The sequence below is a fragment of the Acanthochromis polyacanthus genome, chromosome 17 (assembly GCF_021347895.1).
Source record: "Acanthochromis polyacanthus isolate Apoly-LR-REF ecotype Palm Island chromosome 17, KAUST_Apoly_ChrSc, whole genome shotgun sequence".
Taxonomy (NCBI): domain Eukaryota; kingdom Metazoa; phylum Chordata; class Actinopteri; family Pomacentridae; genus Acanthochromis; species Acanthochromis polyacanthus.
In genome coordinates, this window is record NC_067129.1 from 32,201,539 (window position 1) to 32,226,351 (window position 24,813).

The window sequence follows — 24,813 nt, forward strand, 5'->3', positions numbered from 1 at the left end:
TCTCTGAGCTCAAAAGCTGGAGACAAGACTTTTCCTCTTGACAGCCACCTTGTTTCACTGTGAAACAGCACAGCTTGATGTTCAGCTCCCATCTCCTCACAGATAGCAGAGAAGACTCTTGTTTTTAGTGGTCTATTCTTTATAAAACTGACTACACCTACAATGTCAGTCATAACCTCACTTAATTCAGAGCTAATCTGCCTTGATGCCGGTGCTTCTCTGTGTATAACAGTGTGTCCACTCAGCATTAGGTGAGGCCTTCTTGATGAGTTCCTGAAGCCCTTTTCTCAAAAAATGACCCCATCACAGACCTGTGTACATGAAGTTTACTAAAATGTTTCACTGTGCTGAATGTATCTTCCAACAACTTGCTCCTAAATGAATGTAGACATAAAATATAGAGATATAATAAATGTGTACAAATAAATGTAGAAATATAATGAATGTAGATATATGATGTAGAAATGATAACACATTGTTTAGTGGTTTGAGTACCACTAAAATAGAAGATGTGATGTATTACAAACATTTACCATTTAACAAAATTTGTAAACTGTGTTTCTTCTCCTCAGGGAACGTTCAGTGCTGTCTGCAGACGCAGATAGTGTACCGCCGTAAGGTGACGGTTGTCGACACTCCAGGATTCTCAGAAACACCTGAAGTGAAGACAGAGATCAGGAGATGTGTCGACATGTTGTCCCCGGGGCCCCACGCCTTCCTGCTGGTCATCAAGGTGAGGTCCCAAATGGATGAAGAACAAGACACCGTGAGGCAGATGGAGGAGATCTTTGGAGAGATCGTCTGGAGCCACACATATGTAGTCCTCACCTACCAACCGGACACCGAGGATCAGGTGTCTGTAGCTAAAGCCAAGCTGAAGGAGATCCTGCCCCAGAGAGTGGGAAACAGAATCTACACCCTGAACATCAATGACAGAAACTCCTGGCATGTCTTTAATTTGCTGAATGCAGTGGAAAACATGGTCATTGCAAATAGATGGAGGTTCTACTCTGTCCAGGACAGAACCTGAAAAAGGAAGCTTATAGAAGTTGATGGTGCAAATTAGAGGTCAACCAACATGGTTTTTTCATTGCCGATACCGATTATTAGTCATCAAAGAGGCCAATATTCATTTGCAGTAAAAGTGAAAATATTGGCGTCAAAATTTTAATCATATGATTATTTAACAGCTTTTCAGATTTGCAACATGTATGAATATTTTTTAATCTTAGACAGGAGACACCTTTGTTTTAAAATTATAAACAAAAAGTGCTCAGCAGCATTATAAAGTTATAAAGTTAAATGAAAAACTAAACAAATGAAATGGCTCCCAAAATCTCTACCATTATATTTATTATATTCAGATATTATCAGCAATCTTCTTTTCAGTGATTTACAGACATGTCTGGAGGGCGTGCTGGGAGCAGAGCTGCTGCTTCTGTTTGTGTTGTGTTATTGGGCTCACAGTAACATTACGAGTAGTTGTGAGCTGTACAGGACTGGGATGTTTATTACAATTTTACAGAGAGTCTGCTGCCTTAACTTACCTTCAAAACATACACTACCAGTCAAAAGTTTGGACACACTTTCTCATTCAATGTTTTTATTTAATTAAAGAATTTCAAAACTTACTCAAAGCAACAATTCAAAACATTTGTGGTCTCTATATAAGTGCTTTGTACACACAATACTCACAAAGACAAAAATGTCCCAACGCTCAAAGGTTTTAGAGGCAACACAGCGTATTCATGAGGTTTTTCAGACGTTGTTTCGGTACTGCTAGCTAAGAAGAAACACCAAAGACTGTCTATAGACCAGATGAGTACCCACACTCTGCAGTAACCAAAACGATCCTTTATGAGAAATGTTTCTCTGATAATGTTTTTAACCAGAACCTTTTAACAGATTTTACCATGAAATTAACTTATTTATTTATGCACTATTGTATTAATCTATAATGCAGAAAATAATACAAGTCAATAATAAGCACTGAATGAGAAACCGTGTCCAAACTTTTGACCAGTAGTGTGTCTGCTCTCCTGAGCTTCTTTACTCAGGAAAACTTTTCTCCTCTCCCATGTGTGTGAGCACTGTGCATGCACAGCTTTGACTGCTGATTGGCTGCTGCCCGTTTCTGTGTGTGACCAATCAGATGGTGCTGTAGGTGAGAGTAGTGAGGCACTGCTTCATCAGAGCCTAAAATTTGAACTCAGTTTTAAATTGATCTCTTATCAGCCGTCGGATTTTTAAAAAAGGCTGATGCCGATATGTGTCCAAAGGTCAAATATCTGCCCGGTCGATTGCTGGTTGATCCCTAATCCAAATATAGATTGAAGAAAAATTAGTTTTTATGCACTGACAAATAGAGTATTTTTAACCAGAGGTTTAATTGGATTTTTTCTTTCTTTCCATTCATAAGAAAATTGCAACATTGCAGCACAAAATAGAAAGTCAACGAACACTTGTCTATTGCTCTTCAGCCGAGTTTATACATCAATTCCTTTTCTCAGCTTTGTCAGTAGTTGTGGATGTGGGATCTCCGAATCAGCCATAAGGATGAGGTTTTGGAGGAGAGACAGCAAAATAAGGGAGTGCGGTATGACATTATAACCTGTGATTTATGATGCTATAACCTAATGAATGTGTGAACTAACCAATGCTTACTTTTTATATTCTTAATTGTGAAACAGTGTAAAAATCAGAAGAGCGCCTCATTCAGAAGAATGATGAGTTGATTATTTCTTGAGATATGTCTTTTTTATATTCTTTAATTTTAAATACTTGTCTGATATAATCCAGGATAGTAGCAATTAAGTCACAGGAGAGTCTCATTGCAATAAAGAGGGGGGATTGATTGTGCTTTTGAATGCATATCTTTGTAATCTTTGTATCAGAAGTAACCACATAAGGTCAGCACCTCACTGGGAGCAGAGAGGGACCTGGTTAACAGAGGGGTTAATGGGGTTAAGGTCTTTTATTACTATAAAAATGGGAATGCTTTTAAGGTTTAGATTACTATGAAACAGAGATGTTTACAGAAGAGTTTGATCACCCTGTGAGAATAGGGGGTTACTAAATTGTCTCAAGAGAGTTGTAATGTATAAAATGCACCTGTTGGAAGGAGTTTGTGGGAGTTATTGCGGGGTGATCCCTGGATGCAATCCGCACATCAGTTCTGAGCACAAGGGAGGATTACCGCGTAACTTTGGATGGGTGAATCAACTTGATCTGCAAAGAATAACCTATCTGATGGAATTATGGATTAAATGGACTGTTCTTTCTGCATTGTTGTAGGATTACAGAACTGTGATCTAGATACAACACGGACTCAAGGAATATTACTGAACTCTATTATTTCCAAAGGAACGACATCACAGTGGGTTATGACAAAGTTTATTGGCCCAAACAACAAAATAGAATACAGGCAGATCTAAATCTGGACTGAACACTTTCTCCAGCTTCCCCCTGAACTCCGGTGAGCCTCAGTGGCTCGTTGGGTTCTTGGTGAGCAGCCGGGTGTGGCCACACCATCTGCTCTCCCCCTCCAAATTACATAGTCTGGGTGATCATTATTACTCTTCTTACCTGAAAGCATAGTACCAGTCAGGAATCATGATGAGTGATTTGAATATTAACTAATGTTTGATTATTTGTCTGGTGATTTATTGGCTATTGCTTTTGCCCTGCTGAGATATATTTCAATAAAGCATTATTCTGCAGTCAAAGTCAACGGATTGGAAGTGCTATTTATCCCTACCACTCTGGTTAGTTAAATACATATATATCTTGCTCTGAGTGTAAAAAGTCAGGTTAATGTGTGCATTACAACAGTAAAGGATCTGTTAGGTTACCTAGTCATAGGGGCCGGGGGTGGTCCATTACAAACATATCCTAGGGGTTGTCTAATTGTCCTTAAGCTCTGCAACTTACCAAGTCCAAAAGCCATTAAGAGGAAAAGCTGCCGTTAACAGACGTGACTGGTGGTTAATTTAAACATTCCAAATTGGTTACTCAGTTAAATTAATGATCAGAGGAGGTAGGATAGGCGTTTGGATGAAGGCAGAGAGAAGCTAGGCGAGTTTTCCTAGAATACCAGCTTAGACGTTCTTCAGCATCCCTCTGAGTCAGAACTCACTGGGCTGTAGAACCGGACCTGTTAGACGGAGAGCTGGTCCAGTGATCCCCTGGAAATTGATTAAGTTAATTTAGGAGTCACTGGCCCTGAGGATCAACAACCTAGATCTGTTCTTCTGGCTGTGAGACTGTTTTTTTTTTTTTTGCTTTGGCTGCAGCCCTGTAGGTCTAAAACTGTTTGACAGCAAGAAAAAAACGTAACATTAAACAATATCAAATAATTCAAAGCAATACTGAGCCAAGATTCAGGAAACCAACAACCTCAAACTTCGGTACTTAGGTTTATGATGTACGATGTTTACAGAGTTGAAATGTTTAAATGCAGTTTAGTCAGTTTTATAAATATTTACATTGACAGGAATTAATTTAAATAATAAGAATCTACATTTATCTCCATTTTTGTCTGAACTTTAGTCTCTTAACCTCCTTAATTTGTAATTGCGTAAATAGTCGTTATAGTTAATTCGCAGTGTAAATAGTGTGCGAGACAAAAAAATTAACAAAAAGTGACATTGGTACATTCTTTATGCTGCACATTTTGTAATTTATATTTTTCTTATTGTGTATTTTTATTTATGTGGTGGTGGAACAACCAAATTGCTGTGGAAGTGACGATGTAGACATATTTAGATCAATTCATATTACAGTTTTTTTTAGTTTGGGGTCAACAGAGTTTGTTTTGATTCATTGTGTTCCATTAATAATCATCACACTGATTCATCTGTCCTCATATCTATCTGTGTTTATGTTCATAACTGTGTTCTATCAGACTGGAGGATGTTTACTCTGACTTTATGCACGTTTTTCTTCTTGTTTTCATCTCTGATTAGATGTCAAACTGCATTTTTTTCTCATTATTTGTACTCTGTTCAATGACAATGAAGTTCAAACTAATCTAATCTAATAGCCACTTTTTTTGTTGTAACTTATTCTTGTCATGTATATTTGTGGTTATTTCCTGTTCTGATTTTTTTTATCTGCTTTACATAGTGTAGCTCTTTTGCTTATTGATAGTATATCGTTAAAATCAGCTCTTAATTTGTGCTCCTTCTCTTTCATTTGTTCACGTTTGGGTTGATATTTTTGATTTTGAGTTCCTAAACTTTCCATTTTTTAAATTTTCTTCCTCTGTCGATACTTGAACCTGGAAAGTCACAGAGAAGAATCAATAAAGAAAAAAACTGTTCTATAAACACTCAATAAGAAAACTCTCCCTGAGGTCGGATCCAACAAGAATCAATCCTCACAGACCTCCGTGTTAAAACATCCAACCTTAGAGCAGAAATAAACATGTTTACTGCCTGGTACAAAGAAACAGAAATGCTGGTTCTGATATTTGTTGAGTACTGACCTCATTCCTGATTTGCTGCATTCCAAAAGAGTCCCACTTTGTCGGCAGGATTTTAAACCCAGAGAGGAAATCACAAGACAGTTTCTCTTCTCTTGCTTTTCTTTTGAAGTTCTTCATGTTAAAAACAAACTGCCACAAAAAATATGAATGCTATTTCCTTTATTGTTAACGAAACATTAAAACAGAAATATTATGTTGCTCTTAGAAAAGTGTAGAAAGCAGCCAAAATATCACAGTGCGATGTACTTTCAGTGAAAATATCACTATGAGCTTTACAATAATAATAATTCCATAAACTCAATCATTATATTTCTCCTTGTTTCCTTCCTGGCAAATTTTGTGACATATTGTCCTTTTTTGAAAGAAAATATGTTTGATCATAGAAAAACTTTTCTTTCATTTAGGGTTAGCAGTCAGACAAAGTTATTTATTGTATTTGCTCTGATCATTCCTGTTTTCATTAAAGAATGGTACATATTTTACTAATTCTGCCAGGGCATGTAAACTTATGAGCACAGCTGTACTTTTCACTGATTTATTTTAGCTGACTTACTTTCATATCTCACTGCTTTATACTTTCAGGCACTGCATTTCTAAAGTTATGTTATTTTTTTTCCTGAGCAAGGTGTGGCATAAAAATTTTCTTTTATGACTAGTAAAGTTTTATCTTCACTTCACTTTAAAAATTAAAAAAGATGTTTCCACCTGGCTTGAACCAGGGACCTGCTTGTATGAGGCAAACGTGATAACTCCATCACTGCAGACATATCAGGTCTTATCTGTCGGAAACGATACAACTGAGCAGCCTTGGTGGAGTACTGCGCTCTGTGAGTGGTTTATTGATGAGGACGTCTTCCCCTGGCTTAAAAATCTGTTCTCCATGTTCCTCATCAGCGTACACAACTCTGAAACTGTGTGAAACTCTGGTATTGACTCAACTGCAGCTGGATCTCAACATCTTTGTAAAACCCGCCCCCACTCTACTCCCATTGGCTACTGATATTAGCTTGGTTTTGAGCAAAAGCTGTGTTCCCCTCATTCCATTGGTAGATGAACTCCATTGACAATGTAGTCCTATCTTTTTTTCTGAGCCAAACGTTGCATGCTGGAAATTCGGAATGGTGCCGGAATACCTTTAAGCCGTGAATAATATATCTGCTGCTGTAGCGCAGTTTATCTATCTAGCTTGGTGTGACAGTAAAACAACATCTGCTGCTGATATGTTTAAGACGAAGAATCTGGTTGAAAAACACAACTGATTATGTGTCAAAATGTGTCTACATAGAAGTGTGCACTGAACACTGAATAAAGTCTCTGTAGTCTGCTGTCCACAAAACATGCATCACTCAACACAAATTTCTTTTTATTGACCCGAATGGCAAGAGTAAAAATACAAAACAAGTGAACTTAAATAACTCAAAAGTAAAAGAATTTACAAAAAATATGATTTTTTTTTTCTAGAAAAGGGTAAAAGTAGTGGACAATGCAGTTTATTTCTGGGACCAGACACGATCGTCTCATCAGATCAACCAAGGTTTTCATCCGTCCTCTGGATGTTCTGGAGCATGGCAGTGGTCAGGTCTTGGTGTCTTCTGATCTGTTCCAAGAACTGTTCCTCTGATCTCTCCAGAAACTGCAGCAGATCCACAGCAGCACTCCGCTTCCCTTTTCCTGTATAAATCACCCAAAACAGTATAAGTTGCTTGTAATCATTTTCTACACATGTGGACAAAATTATTGGTGCCCCTCTGTTAATGAAAGAAAAACCCACAATGGTCACAGAAATCATTTGAATCTGACAAAAGTAACAATAAATAAAAGTTCTATGAAAGTGAACCAATGAAAATCAGACATTGTTTTGAACCGTGCTTTAACAGAATTATATTAAAAAATAAACTCATGAAACAGTCCTGGACAGAAATGATGGTACCCCTCGAAAAGACTGAAAATAGTGTGACCATAGGAACATGTTCAATCAAAGTGTGTCCTCTAATTAGCATCACAGGTGTCTACAAACTTGTAATCAGTCAGTCAGCCTATTCATAGGATTACATTAGTCACTGTGCTGTTTGGTGACATGGTTTGTACCACACTAAACATGGACCAGAGGAAGACAAGGAGAGAGTTGTCTCAGGAGATTAGAAAGAAATGATAGACAAACATGTTAAAGGTAAAGGCTGTAAGAGCATCTCCAAGCAGCTTGATGTTCCTGTGACTACAGCTGCACATATTATTCAGAAATTTAAGGTCCATGGGACTGTAGCCAACCTCCCTGGATGTGGCCACAGGAGGAAAACTGATGACAAATGGAAGAGACGGATAATAGGAATGGTAAGAAAAGAGCCCAGAACAACCTCTGAAGACATTAAAGGTGAACTCCAAGGTCAAGGTACATCAGAGTCAGATCTCACCATCCGTCGTTGTTTGAGCCAAAGTGGACTTTATAGGAGACGACCAAGGAGGACACCACTGCTGAAAAGAAATGATAAAAAAGCCCAACTGGAATTTGCCAAACTGCATGTTGACAAACCACAAAGCTTCTGGGAGAATGTCCTTTGGACAGACGAGACAAAACTGGAACTTTTTGGCAAGACACATCAGCTCTATGTTCACAGACACAAAAATGAAGCACATGAAGAAAAGAACAGTGTCCCTGCTGTGAAACATGGAGGATCTGTTATGTTCTGGGGCTGCTTTGCTGCATCTGGAACAGGGTGTCTTGAATCTGTGCAGGTTCAATGAAATCTCATGACTATCAAGGTATTTTAGAGAGAAATGTGCTGCCTGGTTTCAGAAAGCTTGGTCTCAGTCGCAGGTCATGGATCGTCCAACAGGATAATGACCCAAAACCCACAGCTAAAAACAGCCAAGCATGGCTAAGAGGAAAACATTGGCCTATTGTGAAGTGGCCTTCTATGAGCCCTGATCTAAATCCTATTGAACATCTGTGGAAGGAGCTGAAACAAGGCGTCTGGAGAAGGAACCCTTCAAACCCGAGAGAACTGGAGCATCTGCTCATGAGGAGTGGAACAAAATACCTGCTGAGAGGAGCAGAAGTCTCATTGACAGTTACAGAAATGGTTTGATTGCAGTGATTGCCTCAAAAGTTGTGCAACAAAATATTAAATTAAGGGTACCATCATTTTTGTCCAGGCCTGTTTCATGAGTTTATTTTTTAATATAATTTTGTTAAACCACGGTTCAAAAGCAAAGACTGATTTTCATTGATTCATTTTCATAGAATTTTTATTTATTGTTACTTTTGTCAGATTCAAATTATTTCTGTGACCATTGTGGGTTTTTCTTTCATTAACCGATGGGTACCAACAGTTTTGTCCACGTGTTGACTAATTTTGAGGTAATTTGGAAAAAAATGTTTGAGTCACATTGTACAAGTTTTTAGTTATTCTGTACAATTTCCAGGTCATTTTTGACAAGCTTTTACTATTGTTTTGATAAATTTGGACAAGTTTTTCGTCATGCTGGACAAGCTTTGACTTGTTTTGGCAAAAAAGATATTTGAATCATTTTATGTAAATTTCGAGTCATTTTAGATCTTTAATTGAGATTCAATTTTGTCCACATTTCATTGAATCTCTATAACAGAGGAAAAGTAGTTTGCAAGTTGACATGAACGGCAGAAAATAAATGAAATATCACAGTTTTTACCACCAGAGTTGATGTTTTGTCTCTCTGTGCCAGACCTCAGACTGGTTCTTGTTGGGAGGACTGGATCAGGGAAGAGCTCCAGTGGAAACATCATACTGGGAAGAGACGCCTTCAGTACTGGTGGTGCTGCTGCCAGTTCATTATCAGGTAACATGGGATGACTGTAAATCTGGTAAATATTATCAAAGATAATTTACAATATTGGCTGTTGATAACTTGCAAGTCAGTTCAAGTAAGTGCAGTCTGTGCTTCTGGAGAAAAGTGTTGCTTCAATCTAAGATAGTGAGGATTGTGGTGTTACCTTCAGAGGGAGGTGGATCAATAATATGGGACCAGAGGTGGTGTGGTTTAGGAAGAAGTCTGAGGATGGAGGAAGCTCGGTGTGAAGCTTAGCTTAGATGAAGAAGGCTGAACACCAGAATCACTGACGAAGGAGGCTGAGTGTATGTTTTAAGTAGACAGATTTTTACTTCAACTAATATTTCTGCTCAAATAGAAAAAAAGGACTCTTTTAATGGTTATCATTCAAGTATACAAAAATAGGAAAAAATTGTCTACTTAAAACATACATAATAACATAAGGAGTCAGCACACCAAATTTGGTGTTGATAGCTATATTCCTTCTGAAGATATTTGTTCCACAAGATTTTTTGTATCTCGCCAAATCTGTTGCTATCATGGAAACTATAAAATGTGGCAGACTTTAGCTAAATGTAAAATGCTTCTACTAAATCTATCTTTCTTTGTGCCAAGTTTTGTGTTGATTGGTTGCATTGTTTAGAAATTATAACAAAATAAGTTGTTTAATAAATTAGGATAGACTACCACCTTAAGGGATGCGTTGAGCCCTCCATCGAGTGCTTCCACTCCTGGAAGGACCAGGACCACAGCTAGTAGTTCTGTCCCGATGCTGTGGTTCCTGTCTGCAGAGAACAAACCAGCCAGAAAAGAAGGAACAGCTTGTGATCACCAGAACAGTGTTGAGAAATGGCAGGTCCGATTCCAGTGTCGGTGGCATCAACCATGAACTGTTTGCAGAGATCTGAGTGAAAAAGCAGGGGAACTAAGGTTAACAATTCCTGTGCAGTGAAAAATGAGCCTATAGTACGGAAAAATAAAACGGGAGCAACAAAACACCCAGAAACTGCTTGGAGTTCAGTGGGTTCAAGAAGATTATATACTTTTGCATGAAAATTGTGTTTCTTCTCCTCAGGGAATACTCAGTACTGTCTGCAGACGAACAAAGTGTTCCACTGGAAGGTGACAGTCGTCGACACTCTTGGACTCTCAGAAACATCTGAAGTGAAGACAGAGATCAGGAGATGTGTCGACATGTTGTCCCCGGGGCCCCACGCCTTCCTGCTGGTCATCAAGGTGGGGCCCCAAATGGATGAAGAACAAGACACCATGAGGCAGATGGAGATCTTTGGAGAGAACGTCTGGTGGTACACCTTCATAGTCCTCACCTACGACGACCAGCCGGAGACGGACACTGAGCTTCATGTTGCCATAACTGAAGACGCGATGAAAAAGATCCTGCTCCAGAGAGTGGGAGACAGATTCTACAACCTCAACATCAACTTCTGGAAATATCTGCAGAACTATTATTTGCTGAAGGAAGTGGAACACATGGTCGTTGCAAATAGAGGGAAGTTCTACTCTGTCCAGGATTTTGCCATGAAAAGGAAGATTATGAAAGTTGATGGTGCGAATATAGATTGAAGAAAAATCTGTTTTCATGCATTGATTTACTCCACAGATGCAGTAATTTTAACCACAGGTTTTATTGTGTTTTTTTTCTATATTTCCATTCATAAGACTAGAAAAGCACTTAGACAGCACAGACCTCCACCAAGGCTGCTCATTCCTTGTATCATTTCCAATGGATAAGTCCCGATAAGTCCGTACTGGTCGATTTTTCATAGGATCACAATCATGTGATCATCAGGAGGCAACTAAAGTACTGTTCACTTGATAATTACTGTTACAATGGTCCCGTTAAATCTTTTAAAAATTCTTAGATCCAGACTATAATCCGCATCAGTGACAAAATCGAATCACTTGGTCCTTGTTTCATTTCTGACCTTCCCTGGAAATTTCATCCAAATTCATTTATACATGTTTGAGTGATGTTGCTAACAGACAGACAGACAAACCAGCGCCACCAAAAACATAAGCTCTGACTTGGCAGACGTAATAAAAATTACATATTATCGAAAATAGCAACTCCCGGTCTTACACGTGAAAGGTGGAGATACTGTCCACTATACTAACCAGGAAGCTGGAGGCTGTCATGTGACCACAGTGAGCCAATCACTACTTCATAACTGCAATGCAGTAAATAATTATTGATTATGTTCATGTGATCAGTAGTAACTTAGGTTTTCGATGTACGATGTTTACGAAGTTGAAATGTTTTAAATACATGAAGTTTAGTCGCTTTCATCTATAATTTCATAAACAGGAGTTAATTTTATTAATACAGGTTTATATTTATTTATTTCTTTTTTGTAACTTTCTGCATTCCTTCTCCATGGCAGTGACTACAGATGGATTTACATATTTCTATTTTGTCTACAATTACATAACAAGAGTGGACATGTTTTGTTAAATTCATATCACAGCTGTAAAAACAGTGGAGTTTGTTATAATTCATTATTTTTCATTAATTATCGTGTCACTGATACATCTGTTTTCAGATCTGTCTTTATGTTAATATCTGTGTTCTATCAGATTGGAGGTTGTTTACTCTGACTTCATGTGATGAACTTTTTTCTTTTTGTTTGCACCTCAGATTAGAAAAACTGCATTTTTTGTCATATTACTTGAACTCTGTGCAACTATAATAAAGTTCAATGTAATCTAATCTATTCTCGTCGCTTTTTTTTTTAGTTGCATCTAAGTTTTTCAGTTACAGCACTCTCCATAATTATTGGCACTCCTGGTTAAGATGTGTTGAAAGCCTTAAAATAAATTCCGTTTTTACTGCAGAAACATACTCTCAAACTGAAAATTGTTGAAAAATGTATTGTCGAGGATTAGGTGCTGTTCTGTTGGCAAAAGGGGGTCGAACAAAGCATTAGCATCAGTGGTGCTAATAATTGTGCAGTTCCTCCCGGATTTTGCAGGCGTTTTTCGTGATTGCTGCGGCCGAAAATGCCTGAATTCGCAGCAGCTTTTCTAAAAAATTACGATAAAAGTTGCGATGTTTTAAGCTTATTTGTTGTGATGAAATTGTGGGAGACAGTGACAATTGCTAAAAAGCTGAATTTTTTCCAGCTTGTAGAACATGTTTCAATGCTGTAGTTGACAATATTTATTCCAAAATTAATTATTTAACGTTCCAACCCATTTCCACCAAAGCTGACACACCATGGTGGGACATTAGCAGCCGCCAGATACTGGTTTAACATGACGTGGTTGGTAGATCTGCAGCACAAAATGACAATTTACTATTGAATGAATCATATTTGGACATATCTGTCAGTGGCTTAAAGAGTTAATTTCACTTCCTGGAACACACGTGTTCACACACACACGCTCACGGTTTGTCACGTCAACTAACAAGAACAGCACTGAGAGAGTGCAGAACTCCACCAAGACTGTTCATTACCTGACCTTGTGCTGAACACAGGTGTGTGTTCTGCATGTGTACACACCAAATCGCGTGACCTAAACATGTAGCGGGCGACAGGAATTGATGGGACTCAGAAACACCCCCACAATTTAATCAGTTGTTCTTTGTGTCATTTCCAATGCGTCCACAGTGGTGGATTTGTTGTAGGATCACAATCATTTGATCGTCAGCAGGCTGCTGAGGTAGCGTTCACTTGTTGCCATGGTTACCGTGCTGCTATCAGACGCTACCTTATGGTTACTCACTGTAGATACATGCTGATCCAGCACACTGAGAGCACGCTAATCCTTAACAAATCCGTGGATCCAAACTTTAAGCCGCATCACTGCCAAAGTCTAATCACTTGGTCCTTGTGTCATTTCTGACCGACCCTGAAAATTTCATTCAAATCCCTGAGTCTGTTTTTAGTGACGTTGGTAACAGAGGAAGGATTCACACACGCTGATCGTCACATAACTCCGCCGTGTTCTTTGGTGGAATAATTAATCTAGTTTACCTTCACTCTTTCAGTGCTCTAACGGATCTAGATGCAACAGTTTCCATCATGGTGATTTGTCTGGTCTGTTGTCTGATTATTTCAGCCATTCTAATACATTTCGTGTTTAAAAAAAAAAGAAGTGTGTATCAATCGATGATTTTTTCTTTTTTTGTTTTCCACCACAGTATTGCATGAATGTAAAACAGTTTAGCTCCACTTTGGTGAAGAACATCAGTCAATTAATTGTTTATCACAGTCTTCAGCAGTAATGTTTGTTGGGAAATGAGAGACATTAGTATCGCACATGTCTGCATCTTCAAACCATAAACAGGAAGTGAATTCGGTGACGTACGTGCATTACGATTGCGCTGGGAGCTGCTATGATTGGTAGAACTCTTGAGAGTCGGGCCAAAATTGCGGGAAGGTTGATGCTACGGGTACGGGTCCGTACCCGTAGCATCTGTACTAGAGGTACGGACCCGTTAAGGTCACTGAAGAGCTGGCGCCGGTTAACTACTATTTGCTGCACATTACAGGCAGTTTATATGAATGACTTTGACGGCGAACATTGTATAATTTAACCAAAAATACACCGTCTCCTCTCACACTTTAGACATTGCAGTTTTTACGCTTTTAGACGCCGTGTCTAAATTGTTTGAAGTCCAGTTCCTATTAAGTAGTTTACCGCGTTCAGTGGTGGAAGCAGCTGACGAACTCCATTGCAAATGTTCCCATTTAATTTCGGACGCTAATTTATAAGATAAAGTTAAGGATGTCGAATATGAAACAAACACTCGTGAATGGTGAGGAGCAGGGGCCTCATTTATAAAACATTGCGTAGGATCCATACTAAAGTTTGCGTACGCCGAAAATACGAAAAGGGCGTATGCCCCTCGCCCCTGATTTATAAAACTTTGCGTAAGCACAGCTGCATGCAATTTCTTGATAAATCACACACCAGCTGGAAGATTGCACAGGTGGATCCACTTCACATTCCGCCCACAACACACCCACATTTTACCATGAATGGTCAATGCAAAGTAACTCATGAATGTATCTGTATATAAATAAGCTGCTGATCCACGGCATTTCACGCAGCGCCGGCCGGCAGTCTTTTCACTGCTGTGCGTCAGGATGAATGAATCATGTGTGACCCAGGCCACCCTGCCACTAAATTTGTTATGATCATGTCCGATGTACAAATAATTTGCACACTGTTTGAATGTGCATTTTTTCGGTTCACATAGACAAATTCATTTTCACTCGGGAGTTGTGGTGTGAAGCATGTGTGCCTGCGTGCCTGTACAGGGCTGATTAATGGTTGGACGCTCATCCCATTCGGCCGTATATGGATAAATAAACAAAATTCTTTACTTTTTTTTGCCTTTTTACTGTGATAGTTGCAGTGAAGAGTGACAGGAAATGGGGAGAAGAGTAGGGGGAAGACATGCATAAAAGTGCCGCGGGCAGGAACCGAACCCGAGCCACTGCGTCAGGAACCACCCCTACAAATGGATGAGCCATAAAAGCGCCGGGTGATCAGTAAACAAAATTATTTAATAAAGATCACCGCACCGGCCCCAGATACCGGCCCTTTGGTCAAACGACCGAATGAAATAACGTTCAATCCGCTCCTGTTGATATATGAACATAGTTCTGCAAATACAGTCGTCAGCCGAATGACGCACTATAGGAACATCTACAACAATGAGGGTTTATGATTATCCGGCTCTACAAGTCTAATATGTGATAACAATAAAGGTTTGAGATCCATCTGGTTTCAATTCGCCACTTCACCCTCCGGCACTGCCGTTCCCTCTGTCTCCAAAATGTGCTTAAGCAAGCATCAAAGTTGGCGCACCGGTGCGCACATTCTCACGCCAAGTTTTTTTTAGAAATCACAACGAACACAGCGTACGCCACTTTCTACGCAAAGTTTGTGATTTACGCCCTGTTTTGTGCGTAAAGAAGCATCAAGAATCAAGGTTGGTGCGCCGGTGCGCACATTCTCACGCCAAGTTTGTTTTTATAAATCACAACCTTTGCATAGAAAGTGGCCTACGCCACTTTCTAGCCCTGTTTTGTGCGTACGCAAGCTTTATAAATGAGGCCCCAGCTCTTTAATTCGGCATGAATTAAAAAAACACACAAACTCGATTTACTGTGATATTGTGAGATTTGTTTGTGGTGATGTAAGTTAGCCATTCAACAGAGTCCGCTAACATTAAAGTGACTGTGAAAGGGTCTGTGTTGACAGACGTAGAAAATACGTCAGGGTTTTGTTTAGGTTGTTAATATGTAATAGTCTGTCGCTACTTTTGAAGGTAAAAAAAATACTTGTAGTTTGCTGGCTGTTAGTTCCGCCATTTGTTTTGTTTGCTGTTTGTGCTTTATTAGAACAGGGTCACGTGAATAAAAAGTTTTGCTATTTTTAATAGTAGTGCTGATTTCAACCCCCAAATCGGTGTCCGTGAAAAAGTCAGATAATGATATTTATAAGACATTATGCATGATAGAAAAGAGAACAGCAGATGACTGACATGACAGGCTCGGCACGCAGATTCACCTCGAATCACGGAAGCGCCTTCATCACTCGGATTACCAAGCCGGCTCATTAATATTTATGCATGTCGGATTACCAGCCAATCACAAAGCGCCTTCATCAGCCGGCTCATTAATATTCATGTCTGTCTCATTAATATTTATGGTAAGGGAAAGTGCCGTATCCGTAGGCCACAGGCTACGGGTACGGGTCCGTATCTGTAGACACTACCTTGCGGGAAAGTTGCAGTGATTGGACAAAACTGCAAGGCCGCGCAAAATTTGAAAATGGTTGAAAATGGTTGATTTCGCGTGAATTCGCGCGATTGCAACATCGCGAATTCCTGGAGGGACTGATTGTGGCGCACATGATTTGATGTAAAAGAATAATTTCTTAATGTGTGATTTTTTTCCCCACTGAATAAATGCACTTGAAATATAGGTTGGATTTTCCTCTTTTTGTCATTGTGGTCCTATATTATTTAGAAAAAAACTGAATTTATTAGAAGCTAAAGAACACATCTTTACCAGGAGATACTTTATTATTATTGCAGACTGTAAATCAATGGGATGGTTGGAAAAAACAGTGAAAATAACAACAATGAGACACCAAATAACTACAACGGAAAACAAAATGACCACAAAGAGACATTAAACAACCCCAAATAAACAACAGATCACCAGAAAGTGACCAGAAATACAAACAAAATGACGACAAATGGACACGAATACCTCCAAAACTACTACCAAGAGATGCAAAACGACCACAAATAGATGCAAACACTGACAAAGAAACACAAAATGACTGCTAGGATTTCTTATTTATATAAAGACACCGCTAGCTTAAAACTGAAATGGTCACCATATTTAAATAGGATAACACTGATATGAAGATCTTTCATTGTGCAGTTAATGTGTGAGCTGTGTTGACCTGAACAGAGGAAGAGAAAAAGCATGAGTCCCAGGCCCTGAAGCATTGGATATTTGAGGGTCATAGACAGGTCAGCACACACAGAAACCTGAAACCTATCAAAACACAATATAAGTTAAAAGCCAATTGAACCTGGGTTTCCAAAGTGATTTAAGACTGGTGATGACAACAGTCCTCCCTATGAGATACCAGCAGCTAACAAAGGAGAAGAACTGACCGTTAGAGAGCTAGAAGTGTTAGCAAAGGGGGGTTCTTTATACAGAGTGCGGCTGCTGCTGACTGGATGAATTATGTGCCAAGAGACATGCACATATCTGTGCCTCAACCAAGAGAGAACTGAGTCTAAGGGTGCTTTCACACCTACGCCTTTTGGTCCGCTTAAAGTGGACTGGAGTCCGCAACACCTGCAAGTACGTCGTTTGGGCTGGTGTGAAAGCAGACCAGATTTTTTTGGTTCGGACTAAAGAACCGGACCGAGACCACCTTCGGGAGGTGGTCTCGGTCCGCTTCTATATGAACTCCAGTTCGGTTCGCTCCTGGTGAGAACACAAACCTGTCTCCATTCGGACCGGCTTGATGGTGCAGCAGACTTTTTGGTCTACGGGAGCTTCCGTAGCAACCTGCACAGGTTGTGGAGCATCGCCCGCTTTCTCCGATAACGTCTTGCAATGCATCTTCTCCGTGCCAAAAACGACTGTGTAATGTTCTCGTACCGAATGCGAGCTTCATGCTGGAACAACAGCAGTATTTGTGCTTGCTGCATAAAGCAATGATACGAATATATGGCAACAAGAAGGAACAGGAGAGCATAGTTAATTGAACACACTGACATTTAAACACAGCCTGTTGTTTTCTTCCGTGATTTTTCCCTCTTCACATGCTGCGCCAATCAGCGTTCACCTTCATCTAAAACACCTTATTTTGTGAACAGCGCCGCCAAACGACTGGGGGGAGATATAACATTCATCGTAGTTGGTTCAACTGCGAAAACACTGGTGTGAATGTGAACTGAACCAGTTGAAAATAGCAACATTGTAACAACTTTTGGGTCCAAGTGAACCACTCTAATGGACTAACAGGTGTGAAAGCACCCTAAACCACGGTCCATCGACACCTTGTAGCCATTCACTTTTCACTATTGAATTATATTTATATGTCTTAGAGTCAATCATGTTGCATCAGATAGAATAAAATGTTCTCTTGATATCAGACTTTATCCTTTTCTGGGAGGCTGTTCCAAACAGAAAAGGTCAGAAAAGATTTTTTGAGACCCTGATATGAGAAAATAAACAGCTAAATACAAAGAAAGTAGTTTGTTTTCCATCTCAAATAACGAACACGCATTTTCACACGACTTCAAAGATACAGAAAATGACCACAGATAAAACCAAAATGTTTAGTTTAGTTAGTTTAGTTTAGTTTCAAGTTTATTTGTAAAAGGACAGCGTGCAGTTACATTAAAAAGATGGTTGCACCAGATTTAGCTTCAAGCTAATTTCCATCTGTAGTCCTTGGTCAATAAAAAACATTAATTATTTAAAACAACGCATATAAAACGCATTACCTTAATGCAAATGCATTACCAAATGACCACAAATGGAAACAAATACCTGCAAAAGTATGACCATGAGACACAAAACAACTACAAAAGGACAAAACAACAAAAGACAACTGAACTGTCATGCAGCCACCAAACATAAATGTGTTGTACTGTGAAATCTGCAACTTCTTTATTGTATTAAAGTGTTTAGAAGAATGTCACTTTGGATACAAATTTAAAATGATCCAGTGTGTGTGTGTGTGTGTGTGTGTGTGTGTGTGTGTGTGTGTGTTCACTTAAGTTTCAATTCTGTTTCCAGAGGCGCCTGAATTTCTGGAAATTTATTGTACTGGGCGTGGTTTGAATTAGAGTTGGCAGAGAAAAGACATTCCTCCCCACAGCAGCAGAGCGTCAGCACATGTTCCTCACAGCAGAGACTTTATGTTTGTCTTTTTGATCAACATCCTCATCTAAACATGCCAATGGAGCCACGGAATAACAGGAGAGGACGTGAAGAACGTTTTGTCAGCGGTCGGCACTTAAACTTGAAGGATTTGAAGGAGGAAGCTCGAGCTAAGGGACACGGGTATCTCTACAGCTACGTCCCAAACTCACCAAAGCCGGAGTTCCATGTGACTCGTCTGAAACACGACACAGATCAAGACGGGTTAAGGGGCATCAGGACGGACGAAGGCTTCAAGGTTCCATACGAAGCCTCAGATGATCCACACAAAGGCGTCCTGTTGTGGTGGAGTCTGGCTGTGGGCCCTGAGGAGGTGAAGTCAGCTGAGAAGAGGCTCCTGCAGCAGAAATTCTCCAACCTCACAGACGATGAGGTCGCCATGCATCCCAGCTTCCTCTATCAGTTTATCAGCTCTCCAGCATTCTCAGAGAAGTCCAGATTGGGTTCGTACCGCTTCACCTTCAACCTGGAGGACGTACTGGAGGCCTACAGCCTGCAGGTAGGAGCTCTGGAAAATGACTTCTAATACACAGTGGTGAATGAAAGTTTCTGTATCATGACAGTCTTGAGTTTCCAATGACTCCTATCATTGAATAGTCTCTGATGGACTCATTGAAACATGTGTCTTTGTCACAAAAAAACAATTGTGCATTTTGGTTCTTTTACAGATTTATTAAAAACCTGCTGTCTATGACAGAATCTGCTGGGTCACAAACATATTTGCTGCAACTTTCACATAGAAGTCATTGGAAACTGAAGATTGCCATGATACATATGGCCTTGTGGAAACTTTTGCTCATGACTGTATTTACAGGCTCAGTTCTTCTTAAAATGTCAGCTGTCCTGCAATGGCTAATAAATTGCCATCGACAGGGGTGGGGGTGGGGGGCGACATGGAACATATAAAACACAGTTGGATACATGTATGATAAACTAGATGACACATACATAGTGCAAGCTAACATTGAAACTGAGTCATAGTTTACTGTTATGATGTGCAGCTCTGGCATTAAATATACTACAAATATAGTTGGAAATAAATGCAAACAGTGTGTAGATGAGCATATCAAATATAATAAGAGCGATGCAGAGTAGATTGGTGGAAATGGTACATGTACAGCAGGCAGGAGTCATCAAGGTTTTTGAAACTGAGAGCTACTTCAAGCATACTCAGTAGTACCAAGAGCTACTTTCTGAATAACAAACTTCCACAATCACCCTTTAATTATGTTGCGATCATGTCTCTGAAATTTTTGTAAATATCTATCGTGAGGTGGAGGCCATTTTGCAATGTCACAGGATTTAATTTCCCACCCGTTCAGCATTCAGAATGAATAGCTGCTCAGCAATGCATGCCGTGTACGTACATGAAATGATTGGAAACGAATGACTCACATGGATCAAGTTAATCAAAGTCACAAAACCTGTTCTCCAACTCTTGCCCCAGTCTGTTTATGACTTGGGAAAACTTTTCCACAGCTATGGAAAAAGCCTGAGATGTGGCAGCATCGTCATTCAACAATGACCGTACGGAGGGAAAGTGCTGCACTTTCTTTCTCTAAATGCACAGAGAAATTGTTCGTTTTAGCTTTAAATGTGTTTACAGTATTTATCATGTCAGCAACAGTCTTATCTTTGCCTTGCAGTTCACAGTTCTAATGGTTCAGTTTCCCATTGATGTCTGTTAAAAATTCACTTTCCTGCCATGTTTTGTTGGTAAAAACCACATCTAGTCCCCATCATGTTCTTCAGCAAAGAGTGACGTGGAGGTTTGACACAAGCATTGAACTTTGACTTCAGACAAGGTCAGGGTTCATTTATACATAAAACATTTTTGTTTTTAAAAATGTATATTACGAATTGTCATTATAAAATCAGCATTAATGTAGGTGTTTTTGAGTCAAAAAGAAAAGCAACTAAAATTTTTAAAACAATGTCCATGGTGACTAGTGCTATTTTTAGAACATGCCTCGTGGGCAACTGTCATGTTCCCTGTGGACACCGTGTTGACTACCTCTGATTTACAAATGATGAATGAGTCCTTCTTGCACAGTCAGGTGTGAATCCTCCAGTAAAACCTCTGTTCTTGTTTCAGTTTTGCTCTGGAGATCAGCCGGTCATGAGGGTCTATGAAACTGTCCTGCACAAACAGGAAGTGCAGCATACCGTGTTGGTCCACAGTCCAGCCAATCAGAAGCTCTTCTCTGAGTATCCTCTGCTGACTGACGACCCGAACGCTGTCTGTGTTTACAAAGACGGCCACTTTATCTGGAGGCCGTACGCCATGAGTAATTATGTCAAGTAAGACCTACAAAGAGATAAATGTAATGGGCTCAACTGAAGTAGCCGAAACCAGAACATGAATAATAAGAGAATCTACTGAATTTACGAAAACTGTCTTCATTTGAGTTGTGAAGTTGATTATTATATTTCTGTTTGTTGCTGTTTGGCTTTCCTGTCAGTTATGAGCTGGTGGAGAAACCTGGAGAAAACCAGATGGATGCTCAGGAGTGTACATGGAGACAGAATTATATTTGGGATAACGTTGCCATCACCCTGCATGTGGGCAAACAGGTATCTTCACTGCTTATTCTCTAAAAACTGCTGAAATATTTAATGCACCCTCAAGTGTAAAAAAAATCCCTTTTGAAAAATGTTGTCACTTTATTTTTGCAACTTCTGTTTTGTCCAGTGACATCAGAAGGTGTCATTAAAAAGAAAAGTTAGTTGACCTGCTAGAATCATGAGCTGTTCAGTATGTTTGTATTAAAGGTTTCTGTACATCGACTCTTGGTGTAGTAACAATTTTAGTTTGTCATATTTTATAAATATTTGCTTGTTTAGTTTTTCTTTTCTTTTTAGGTGCTGAAGTTCGATGCTGATCAACTGAGAAAGAACCTCAAGTTCTGCCACCAGGGTGGAGCAGCTATCGGGACTTTTGATAGTTTCGAGGACGCTAAAAACCAAGTTAAGCTTCTGTGGCCAGATTGTGACTCCCCACTGGACAAGGAGTGTTCACTAAAGCTGCGTTTCACAGGTATTACAGCTGCAACTCACTGAGCTGAACTGACTTCACAATCACCAGCTTTTCTTTGATCATTCTGCATGAGAACATGATTCAGTTTTTCTCGAAAAACACGAACACCTGGGAAGGTTCGAAAATGGCAAAAATGACAGAAAAGTCCAAGAAACTACAGTTTGGCTGTGTTTAGACTTTTATTATTTTAAAGTAAGAAGCTGCTGTTGCTGCAATGTTGGCATCTTAAAACTAGACGAGCCCTCATTAGAGGGCAGAACCACGCCCATGCGTGATACTCTGTATCAATTTTGATCATCCTACGCATATCCCTTCCTACTTGATCTGCTGACCTGTAACTCCACAACTGAGCATGGGATCTTAGACTGATCTTCAGTGCCAAGTTTGATTATCCTGACTTCAGCACTTGCAGAGATATCGGAACGGACATACCCACATACATACATACATACGTACCCAGCCAGCCAGATACCGAAGCGAATGCAGTAACCCCGCTGACGTGTACGTCAGGCGTGGTTAATGATTTACACAGTTTACGTTGAAACGATAAACAGGTACAAGAAAATACAGACTAAAACGTGAAATAATGGGATAAACTGTGGCCAACTTAGTGTTTAAGCTTGGCATTTTATCTCAGTGTGCTGGATCAGCATGTATCTACAGTGAGTAACCATAATGACAGAGATGTAGACGTCAACAAGCTAAAAGCTAATTCATGACTAAAATTATTTAGGATGATGACATGGCTGAGCTGCGAGCTAATAAGGCAAGATAAGATAATCCTTTATTGCTCCCCACACCAGGGGAAATTCACATTGTTACAACAGTAAACATATTTACATCAGCAAATAAACATAGTAATAATATTTACAATATATATAAGGATGAAAAATGAAAACAGTGGACAACACAATATAAAGTGGCTTGAAAATAAATTTATAAGTGTAAACATGCAGCCGTGCAAATTTTACAGTTTCAGATGATACAATATAGCCCAGTTTATGTTGACATCAGCCAATGATGCTGATGTTGTAAAGTCTTACAGCAGACGGAATGAATGACCTGCGATAGCACTCTTTTTTTGCAGGGTGGATGTCCAAGTCTGCTGCTGAAGGAGCTGCTTAAAGGCTGGGTTATATTACGACTGAGCCGCACGGAAATCCGCACGAGAGAACGTGTGTGACCTTATACTCCATGCAGCGTCTGCTCCCAACCTGCAGGGGGCAGTGTATCACCAACACACATCTACCTGATCTACTCTGGTACTAAACTAGTAGAAGAGGTTTGCCATTGTTTACATCACTTAAAAAATGGCATTCTACTGAATAAGAGCGTTTCAGAAGTTAGTTTTAATTTCACAACATGAATTGTTCTTAACCCGGTTGTGATGGTGATCTCTGTGTGATGAATCATAAGTGCCCGTATTTACAGACTTCGGCTACGAGAAGGTCCTGGTCCTCTGCCATGATTTTCCGCACGGCTCCGTCAGCGTAGTTAGAAAAATGTGGAGGTGCATGGTGCGGAAATTTTCCATGTGAGAAGGGCCGCTCGAGGGGGCGTGGCTGCTAAAATTACGTAATTTGTCCGCACGGAGCCGCATGAACTTCGCGGAAGCGGCAAGCATGAAACAGGCTTAAGGCCCCCACAGTCACATGCAGTGAGTGAGAGGCACTGATGGATGTGAGCTTTGCCATCATCCTCCTCTTTCCCACCTCCTCAATGGAGTCCAGGGAGGGACAGAACCGGTCCTCCTGACCAGTCTGTTCAGTCTCTTTCAGACCACTGCATAGAAAATAGCAGACACTACCACAGAGTCATAAAATGTCTGGACCAGAGTCCTGCACACTCCAAAGAGAGCAGGAGGGGTGGTGTTGGTGGTAGAGAGCTGAGGTGTGAAGAAGAAGCTGGCTGCTCAGTGCTTTGATAAGATGGGGGAGGAGTGGGAGCAGAATCAAATCTGTTGAAGAACAGATTCAGCTCATTGGTCCACTCCTGGTCTCCTGCTGCAGCTCCCCTCTCATGGCTTCTGCTGGAACCAGAGAAGGATCTCAGGTCTCTCCATATCTCTCTTGCGTTATTCTTGTGCAAGTGAGTTTCATCTTGGTCCTTGTCCTCCCTGATCTTCATCTGCTTCTGCAAACATTCTATTCATATCCATCCATCCTCTATACACCGCTTTATCCTCACTAGGGTGGCGGGGGGGTGCTGGAGTCTATCCCAGCTGACTCGGGCGAAGGCAGGGGACACCCTGGACAGGTCGCCAGTCTGTCACAGGGCTACATATACAGACAAACAATCACACTCACATTCACACCTACAGGCAATTTAGAATAACTACTTAACCTCAGCATATTTTTGGACTGTGGGAAGAAGCTGGAGTGCCCGGAGAAAACCCACGCATGCACAGGGAGAACATGCAAACTCCATGCAGAAAGATTTTTGAACCGGGGATCTTCTTGCTGCAAGGCGAAAGTGCTAACCACTAGTCCACTGTGCAGCCCCATTCTATTAATTTCTATAACACATATGGTGATTTGGTGATATGGCCAAAAAATAAAATCTCGATTTTTTTTTCGTCATCTTGGACGATTACGATTTCAATCGATTTTTGTTGTTTCATTGCGGTCTCTTTGCTATGGCTAGTGGTTGCCACCTTTCAGAAATGAAAATAAAGGACGCCCACCACGACTCCTTGGGGCCACAGTTCAGTAAATTTGAAAAGGCATTCACAGATTCCGATTTCCGGCATCAATAACTCATTAGACATACATTGTTAAAACATAAACGATGCCTCTTTCCCATCGTTGTAAGGCAGACAATGTGCTACAAGCCCAATTTTATCAAAGGTTGATGCTACGGGTACGGACCCGTACCCGTAGCATCTGTACTAGAGGTACGGACCCGTACCCGTAGCATCTGTACGAGAGGTACGGACCCGTTAAGGTCACTGAAGAGCTGGCGCCGGTTAACTACTATTTGCTGCACATTACAGGCAGTTTATATGAATGACTTTGATGGCGAACATTGTATAA

At 40.1% G+C, this 24,813-nt stretch overlaps 1 protein-coding gene and 1 long non-coding RNA gene across 2 annotated transcripts in view; one reads left to right on the forward strand and one right to left on the reverse strand.

Annotated features, from left to right (window-relative positions):
* The window catches only part of LOC110972118 (GTPase IMAP family member 8-like), a 323,852-nt gene that overhangs the window by 284,673 nt on the left and 14,366 nt on the right, over positions 1–24,813 (forward strand). The window lies entirely within an intron of this gene.
* LOC127530462 (uncharacterized) lies at positions 6,832–9,307 on the reverse strand. Its single transcript, XR_007937031.1, has 2 exons — positions 9,155–9,307; positions 6,832–7,156 (listed from the first exon to the last, which is right to left on the reverse strand). It is a non-coding gene; the product is annotated as an uncharacterized LOC127530462 (long non-coding RNA).